Source organism: Salmo salar, chromosome 06 (genome assembly GCF_965601325.2).
Source record: "Salmo salar chromosome 06, fSalSal1, whole genome shotgun sequence".
Lineage (NCBI taxonomy): Eukaryota > Metazoa > Chordata > Actinopteri > Salmoniformes > Salmonidae > Salmo > Salmo salar.
The window spans coordinates 71,640,661-71,651,093 of record NC_138296.1 but is presented as its reverse complement, the minus strand read 5'-3'; positions in this window follow the sequence as shown (position 1 = coordinate 71,651,093).

Below are 10,433 nucleotides of genomic sequence, written 5' to 3'. Positions count from 1 at the left end.
ACATTTATTTAATTTTAATGTTTTTATTTTACCTTTATTTTACCAGGTATTTTGACTGAGAACACATTCTCATTTACAGCAACGACCTGGGGAATATTTTTTATTTATTAACCCCTCCACCACCCCGCTTCAGAGGACAAATATCTTAGTTGTTTTTACAGCTTTTTTGCTACAAATACATACATGTTACATATATATTTTACATACACATTTTACATACATGGTACTTTTATATAAAGCAATCACATAACAATAATACATTACCAAACAAAAACTCTTTAAACCCAACCCTCAGCCACTCTCAGCCCATCCCACCTATCACCATAGACCACCCTGGTTTGGTTTCCATGTGCCATATATTTTTTTATTGTGCTGTGATGTTTTACAAAATGTTTGAACCTTTCTAATCATATTTTATCCACAGATTGTGAGTTAAAATGTAAATGTTAAGATGAAAACCTTTCCTATGAGTATTATTATATTATTTATTGATTGACAATGGCTTTCCAAATCGCCCAACACTGTTATTTGTAAGGTTAATTTTAATTGCATGTTGTGATTTTTGAACCTGTGACCAGAAACATGCTACATACCAGAATAAATTATCTATTGATTCTGTCTCTTCGCAGCAACATCTATAGAGCTGAGATTGTTGTATGCCCCATATATATATAGCATTCTATTGTTGGCAAGAATTTTATATAATAATTTAAATTGAAAAACTTAGTGTTGAATCAAGTGTAGTTTTTTGTACCAGTTCATAAACCATATGCCATGGAATTGGTACATCAAAAAGCTCCTTCCACTTATTTTGCACCCTGTATGGTGCAGCTGTCAACATTTTTGTCCACAGATGAAACTGGTATATTTTTCTATTTATGCAAGTAACTTTCAGCCAATTTGTATCTTTAATATATGGCAGGCAAACAAGTTCCCTACCTTCTCCCTTTTCCACTTGCCTCCTCCATTTTTGTGGTAGTGCTGCAATCAATTGGTTGTAAATTTGGATTGAGCAGATATTCCCATATATTTTCGATAACTGCATATGTGACAGAACTCCTCCGTTTCTATTCATAATATCATTAACAAATATAATTCAAAAATGCAACTTTTTCCATAAAGAATGTTTTTTTATTAATCAGTATATTTGAATTTAACCATAACATTTGTTGTAATATTTGTTCTATCTTTTCTGGAGGATAAAACTGAAATTGTAACCAGCTTTGTATGGCTTGTTTAAGAAAGGGCGATACTTTAAGCAAAATTACATTTTCATTTAGTGGGAAATGAGAAGTTGTAATATGTATAAAAGAAAAAAAGGCAATTTTTTTTATCAAAGGATGAGTTTTTCTTAATAATCTACTAGAGAGCCATTTTGGGGTGAAGTATAATTTATGTATGAGTGAAGCTTTTAGTGAGAGATTTAGAGCTTTAATATTTAATAATTTTAGCCCTCAAAATTATATTCATTACATAAATAGGCATGTTTAGTTTTGTCTGGCTTAGCATTCCAAATACAATTAAATATTTTTTGCCCATATAATTTAAAAAACAAGTCATCTGGAGTAGGCAGTGCGATTGGCAAGTAAATAAACTGTGATAGGACCAAAGAGTATGATTTTTCCATAAATAGACAAGTATTTACCTCTTCATGGTTACAGAATCTTATCTATTTTTGCTAACTTTCTATTGAAATGAATTGTGTTTTTTTTTAGATGTGAATACCAAGTATGTCTACTTCACCATCCGCCCATTATATTGGTAAACTACACGGTAATGTAAACACAATTTATTAATGTTCCAATATGTAATATGGTAGACTTGTCATAATTTGGTTTTAATCCAGAGAGGCTAGAAAAGTGATCAAGATCTTCAATGACACAGGGATCCAGATTACGGATTTAAGAAAAAACTACAATTATCGGCATACATTGACACTTTTGTTTTAATCCCCTGGATTTCTAACCCCTTGATGTTCTTGTTCGATCTAATATAAATAGCTAGCAATAATAAATAGATACGGAGACAACGGACAACCTTGTTTTACTCCTCTTAAAAGCTCAATACGTTCTGAGAAGTAACCATTATTTATTATTTTACATCTGGGGTTGCTGTACATAACTTTAACCCAGAGAGATTCACCTACATTTAACTAATCCAGGCATTTATATAAATTATAGTCATACTTCAAACGCCTTTTCAAAATCTGCGATGAAGACCAGGCCTGGTATCTTTGATGTTTCATAATATTCAATTGTTTCAAGTAATTGTCATATATCTCCAATATATCGTCCATGTAAAAAAAACCCTGTCTGATCAGGATGAACAATATCTGGTAAAACCTTTTTTATTCTATGTGCTATGCATTTCGCCAGCATATTCACATTGCAACATTGAAGTGTTAGAGGCCTCCAGTTTTTTAATGGACTGGATCTTTATACTTACCACCTGGGTCCTGTTTTAGTAGTAATGAAATCAGACCATTTGTATAAGAGTAATTAAAGCATTCTAATAATGGATATTTGAGTACATAAAAAAAGGTCTGATATACCTCTACTGGTATACCGTCAAGCCCTGGTGTTTTTTCACACTGAAAAGACTTTATTGCCTCAAAAAGTTCCTCTGCTGTAAATTGGCCTTCACGCAGGTCTTTCTGTAAATTTGTTAATTTTACATTATTATTAGGAAAGAAATCCTTACAGTTAACATCATTCAGTGGAAATGGAGGAGACTGAAAAGAAAACATATGCTTCAAATATTTTGCTTCCTCTTTCAAAATATAATTTGATGAATCATGGATAACCATCATTTGTAACGAGTTTCTGTAAATTCTTTTTGGTAGAATTTCTATGTTGAAGATTCAAGATTTTATTTGTTGTATTTTTCACAATTTCATCAATTCGCTTTATTTTGGTAATACGTTACACTTGATCATTCTTGAATAAGTACCTCCAATTCTTTTTGTTTTTCCTCTAACCTATTTTGTGCCTCTATAGTAGTTTCCATTACTACCTGCGCTGTTACTTCCTCTATTTCCTTTATTAGTCTAATCTCTTTTAACCTAAACTGCTAATATTTTAATGAGGTATTGTATTGAATGGCCTCTAAAAGTACATTTGAAAGTGTCCCATACAATAAGGAGATCTGCTGTACTTATGTTGTACAAAAATAGTCAATTATTAATTATTTTGTCTTTGTTAAGAACAAATTGTCATCCAATAGGCTTTGATTGAATTTCCAATATCCCTGTCCACGTGGAAATTCTGTAAGAGTTATATGGAGGCCAATTAGATGGTGGTCCGATCGCATTTGGTCTCCTATTAATATTTTTATTTATTTTTGATGCCAGCAAGAACGAGACTAGGAAGTAATCAAGACGGCTAGCTTGATTAAGCCTCCTCTATGTATATCTCAATAGGTCAGGGGTTTTTCAACCTCCGTATATCCAGTAATTCTAATGTATCCATGAACTTTGTGATCTCCTTAAGTGCTTGAGGGTGATAGAGGAATTTCCTTTATGATCCATTGAGGTAATTAAAACCGTATTATAATCTCCCACCATAATGATAGATTTTCATTGCTTGTGAGCGCAAATATATACATATATACACAGTTGAAGTCAGAAGTTTACATACACTTAAGTTGAAGTCATTAAAACTCGTTTTTCAACCACTCAACAAATTTCTTGTTAACAAACTATAGTTTTGGCAAGTTGGTTAGGATATCTACTTTGTGCATGACACAAGTCATTTTTCCAACAATTGTTTACAGACAGATTATTTCACTTATAATTCACTTTATGACAATTCCAGTGGGTCAGAAGTTTACATACACTAAGTTGACTGTGCCTTTAAACAGCTTGGAAAATGCCAGAAAATTATGTCATGGCTTTAGAAGCGTCTGATAGGCTAATTGACATCATTTGAGACAATTGGAGATGTACCTGTGGATGTATTTCAAGGCCTACCTTCAAACTCAGTGCCTCTTTGCTTGACATCACTGGAAAATCAAAAGAAATCAGCCAAGACCTCAGAAAACAATTGTAGATCTCCACAAGTCTGGTTCATCCTTGGGAGCAATTTCCAAACGCCTGAAGGTACCACGTTCATCTGTACAAACAATAGTAAGCAAATATAAACCATGGGACCACGCAGCCGTCATACCGCTCAGGAAGGAGACGCATTCTGTCTCCTAGAGATGAACGTACTTTGGTGTGAAAAGTGCAAATCAATCCCAGAACAACAGCAAAGGACCTTGTGAAGATGCTGGAGGAAACAGGTACAATAGTATCTATATCCACAGTAAAGCGAGTCCTATATCAACATAACCTGAAAGGCCACTCAGCAAGTTAGAAGCCACTGCTCCAAAACCGCCATAAAAAAAGCCAGACTACGGTTTGCAACTGCACATGGAGAAATGTCCTCTGGTCAGCTGAAAGAAAAACAGAACTGTTTGGCCATAATGACCATCGTTATGTTTGGAGGATAAAGGGAGAGGCTTGCAAGCCGAAGAACACCATCCCAACCGTGAAGCACGGGGGTGGCAGCATCATGTTGTGGGGGTGCTTTGCTGCAGGAGGGACTGGTGCACTTCACAAAATAGATGGCATCATGAGGATGGAAAATTATGTGGATATATTGAAGCAACATCTCAAAACATCAGTCAGGAAGTTCTAGTTTGGTCGCAAATGGGTCTTCCAAATGGACAATAACCCCAAGCATACATCCAAAGTTCTGGCAAAATGGCTTAAGGACAACAAAGTCAAGGTATTGGAGTGGCCATCACAAAGCCCCGACCTCAATCCCATAGAAAATTTGTGGAAAGAACTGAAAAAGTGTGTGTGAGCAAGGAGGCCTACAAACCTGACTCAGTTACACCAGCTCTGTCAGGAGGAATGGGCCAAAATTCACCCAACTTACTGTTGGAAGCTTGCGGAAGGCTACCTGAAACGTTTGACGCAAGTTAAACAATTTAAAGGCAATGCTACCAAATACTAATTGAGTGTATGTAAACTTCTGACCCGCTGGGAACTTGATGAAAGAAATAAAAGCTGAAATAAATCATTCTCTCTACTATTATTCTGAAATTTCACATTCTTAAAATAAAGTGGTGATCCAAACTGACCTAAGACAGGGAATTTGTACAAAGATTAAACGTCAGGAGTTTTGAAAAACTGAGTTTAAATGTATTTGGCTAAGGTGTTTGTAAGCTTCTGACTTGGAACTGTATGTATGTATATATATATATATATATTATTCGAAAAAGTGTGGATAATCATTATTTGGCCCATATAGATTAATAGGCCAAATCTGTTTTTGGTCCAATAGCATATTTAAAATGATCCATCTTCCTTGCGGATCTGTTTTCACAATCAGATCAAAATTTGTATTAATTAGTATAATCACCCATTTTGAGTTTCTTTGCCCATGACAAATATATATTTCTCCCTCCCAGTCCTTTTTCTACCCAACCTCATCTATATTTGTAGAAAGAGTTTCCTGTAAACAATAGATATTGCATTCTTTCTCTTTTAGCCATGTAAAAATGTATCGTCTTTTTTTATGATCTGCTAAGACATTACAATTATAACTTGCTATACTTATTTCCACACTTACCAAGTTTCAGTTATACTTACCACAACAAATGTTTGTAAACTTACCATTAAAAAGCACCATGATGGTTAAGTGTCCATATAAACTCAGCAAAGAAATTAACATCCCTTTTTCAGGACCTTGTCTTTCAAAGATAATTCGTAAAAATCCAAATAACTTAACAGATCTTCATTGTAAAGGGTTCGAACACTGTTTCCCATGCTTGTTCAATGAACCATTAACAATTAATGAACATGCACCTATGGAACGGTCGTTAAGACACTAACTAATGTCACATCTGCTCCTGCGACGCCCTCTTGTGCTCATCCGGTGTCTCCTTGACCTGAAGCCACTCCCCCAGTACACTCTCTCTCCCGCTCCCTCTCTGTGTGGTTGGAGACAGGTGTGCTGGAGTCAGAGCAGATCCCCACCAGCTGCAACCCGATCCATAATCAAGACCTCTACAAATACTCAGTCCTGCCACTTCCACTCTGCCAGATCATAATCTCTGCTCAGTCAGTTTATGCTTCTAGCTTTAATTATTATTCAAGTTCCTGTTACCTTGCTGTTCCTGTTTCCCTGCCTGATACTGTTTATCCTTGCACTGCAGTTTTGCTGCTCTGACTCTGGTATCCTGTCTACTCTTCCACATCTCACCACCCTGCTACCCTGTTCTGGATTCAGCTCACCATCACTCCCTTGGAGTCTCAACCCAGCCCACTCCAACCTCAGCCTCCACATCTGGTTTCCTACAATCCACCCGAGCTTCCTCTGGCCTGCACTACATCGCTCCCTGTTTGGCACTAAATGTTTTGGTTTATTCATCCAGTTTCCTCGTCTGAGTCTGCTCCAGGGTTCCCCTGTGCTGCTCCACTTAACACAGTAGGCAATTAAGGTCAGTTATGAAAACTTAGGACACTAAAGAGGCCTTTCTACTGACTCTGAAAAACACCAAAAGAAAGATGCCCAGGCTCCCTGCTCCTCTGTGTGAACGTGCTTTAGACATGCTGCAAGGAGGCAGGAGGACTGCAGATATGGCCAGGGAAATAAATTGCAATGTCGGTACTGTGAGACGCCTAAGACAGCGCTACAGGGAGACAGCTGATTGTCCTCACAGTGGCACACCACGTGTAACAACACCTGCACAGGATCGGTACATCCGAACATCACACCTGCGGGACAGGTACAGGATGGTAACAACAACTGCCGGAGTTACACCAGGAACGCACAATCCCTCCATCAGTGCTCAGACTGTCCTCAATAGGCTGAGAGAGGCTGGACTGAGGGCTTGTAGGCCTGTTGTAAGGCAGGTCCTCACCAGACATCACTGGCAACAACGTCGCCTATGGGCACAAACCCACTGTCGCTGGACCAGACAGGACTGGCAAAAAGTGCTCTTCACTGACGAGTTGCGGTTTTGTCTCACCAGAGGTGATGGTCGGATTCACGTTTATCGTAGAAGAAATGAGCGTTACGCCGAGGCCTGTACTCTGGAGCGGGATCAAGGTGGAGGGTCTGTCATTGTCTGGGGCGGTGTGTTACAGCATCATCAGACTGAGCTTGTCATTGCAGGCAATCTCAACTCTGCGTTACAGGGAAGACAGCCTCCTCCCTCATGTGGTACCATTCTTGCATGCTCATCCTGACATGACTCTCCAGCATGACAATGCCACCAGCCATACTGCTAGTTCTGTGCGTGATTTCCTACAAGACAGGAATGTCAGTGTTCTGCCATGGCCAGCGAAGAGCCTGGATCTCAATCCCATTGAGCACGTCTGGGACCTGTTGGATCGGAGGGTGAGGGCTAGGGCCATTCCCCCCCAGAAATGGCCGAGAACTTGCAGGTGCCTTGGTGGAAGAGTGGGGTAACATCTCACAGCAAGAACTGGAAAATGTGGTGCAGTCCATGAGGAGGAGGTGCACTGCAGTACTTAATGCAGCTGGTGGCCACTCTAGGTCTGTTGTCACTAAGACCATCAGACCATCTCCCTGACTCATGCACCTTTGCGTCCTAAGGCAAACCCTTGGCTGACAATTGGCGTTGACCAGAGGGAAATATGGGCAGGCCCATGATAACAAATATTTATGAGGATGCTTAAGAGAACTAACCAAATAACATGGAAAACATTTTATTTTCCAAGATGGCGTAGCAGTCAGACGTCTTTATTCTTCATCTTGTCGTGTCCCATGTATATCTTTTTACATATTTTTTTCTTTGCATATCTTTTATATTTTTCTAAACCTGAACTTCAAAATACTCTGCTGCAACCCGCCTCACCCAATGTAGTTTGGATCTGTCTCTTCTAAAGTATTCTTATCCACCTCCGAACCGGTACTCCCCAACAGAAGCTAGCCAGCAAACTAGCTACTAGCTAATTAGTCAGCTAACCACTGCTAGCGGTCATCAGCTAACCTTTAGCTCGGAAAGCTCTCACCAGTTTTTACAACGCGTTTCAAAACAGAGCATACCGGACCTGTCTTCTCTCCATATCCCCGGATTCCTACTGCAAGCTCTGAACCTTTTTCACCTGGATCACCACAGCTAACTAGCTGCAACGCGGGTGACTATTCCTGGTTTAAAACCTGTTGAGGACAGACGTTCAGCTAGCGGAACGCCTCGCCAATATCCAATGGTAGAGCGTGGCGCGAAATACAAAAACCTCAAATGCTATAATTTCAATTTTTCAAACATACGACTATTTTACACCATTTTAAAGACAAGACTCTCGTTAATCTAACCACATTGTCCGATTTCAAAAAGGCTTTTCAGCGAAAGCAAAACATTAGATTATGTTAGGAGAGTACATAGCCAAAAACAATCACACAGCCATTTTCCAAGCAAGCATATGTCACATAAACCCAAAACACAGCTAAATGAAGCACTAACCTTTGATCTTCATCAGATAACACTCCTAGGACATTATGTTATACAATACATGCATGTTTTGTTCAATCAAGTTCATATTTATATAAAAAAAAACAGCTTTTTACATTAGCATGTGATGTTCAGAACATGCATTCCCACCGCAAACTTCCGGTGAATTTACTAAATTACTCATCATAAACGTTGACAAAATGCACAACAATTATTTTAAGAATTATAGATACAGAACTCCTTTACGCAATCGCTATGTCAGATTTTAAAATACCTTTTCGGCAAAAGCACATTTTGCAATATTCTGAGTACATAGCTCGGCCATCACGGCTAGCTATTTTGACACCCGCCAAGTTCGGGGCTCACTAAACTCAGAATTACTATTAGAAAAATTGTATTACCTTTGCTTATCTTCATCAGAATGCACTCCCAGGACTGCTACTTCCACAACAAATGTTGTTTTTGTTCCAAATAATCCATAGTTATGTCCAAATACCTCCGTTTTGTTCGTGCGTTCAGGTCACTATCCAAAGGGTAATGCGCAAGCGCATTTTGAGACCAAAAAATTCAAAATGTTCCTTTACCGTACTTAGAAGCATGTCAAACGCTGTTTAAAATCTATTTTTATGACTAACGTGAGCTGTCTAGAGCACACCGGACTGTTAGCTTAAGAGGCCCATCGGACAAATTCTTCGGCCACTAGAACAATTTGGCCTGCTTTACCACACGGAGCCCTGCTGATCCGTCTGCCGACATATGTCGTGGACGAATCAGAATTAGTTGGGTAACATAGATAATTAAGATGTTTTATTAGTATAATATGCTTATTTGAGGTACTTGTCATTAGAAAGTGTCCATTGGACTCTGGTGTCTTTTCAGTTGCACGTCTACCTTAGCTGGGGCTCAGACACTTGGGGCCCAGAGAGGGGAGAGGTCAGACTTGTCGTCATGGGAATGTGTCTTTACCTATTTCTTAAACCATGTGAAGGGATGCGTGATTAATGGGGAACCAATGCCTTGTCTCCACTATGTCTGTGAGCAAGTCACTCCCTCCTTTTCTTTATTGTGGGGAGGATTATGGCAGTAAATGGACCCTTGTATGTCCTCTCTTAGATCTCACACTTATCCTGTGATAATATATGGCCTAGAGGCTCACTCCCCCCAGTGAGCCTGTCCAGGAGTGGGGTCAAGAGGGGGTTTGCTTGAGATGGGAGTATCTAGAGTTGACAATTGATATATGCCATTGGATGAAATAGTTCTGTTCAATACCGTACCAGGGAGGGACAGTTCTAAGGAGACCAGATACTGGGCTATACCATTAATCCTGTTGACATAGAAGTTACTGTCTGTGTTTTATTGATATGTGTCATACAAAACTTAACCTTTCAACTGTTACTAAGTATCTGTGGTTTGTCAATGTACGTTGAAGGGGGTGTATCGTTGCTATAAAAGATCCCTGTAGCCATTCTGTAATCACCTCATTCAATGATTCATTCGAGAGAGTGCATTATTGGGGGTCAAGAACTTTTGCAAAAGTATCTTAAGTATTAAAGATGTAGTTTAACTCGGACTGGTGTGTTTGTAACTCTTCTCATTTGGTAATGCAGAAATTAGCCACCACACATATTCAGCACGAGGGGGCCACAACAGACTTTCTTCCGTCGCGACGTCCTTCTAAGGCCCTTCTGCTAGCCCCAGGTCTCTAGCTGCCTGAAGCCACTCGCTGGACTCCTATGATTACTTGGCTACGCATACATCTCCCTAACGTCAATATGCCTTGTCCGTTGCTGTTTTGGTTAGTATTTATTGCCTTATTTCACTGTAGAGCCTCTAGCCCTGCTCAATATGCCTTAGTGAATACTTTAATTACACCTCCAACACATTCGGTGACATCACCTGGTTTAAATGATATTCCTAGAGACAATATCTCTTTCATCGTCACACTATGCACAGGTTTACCCCACTGT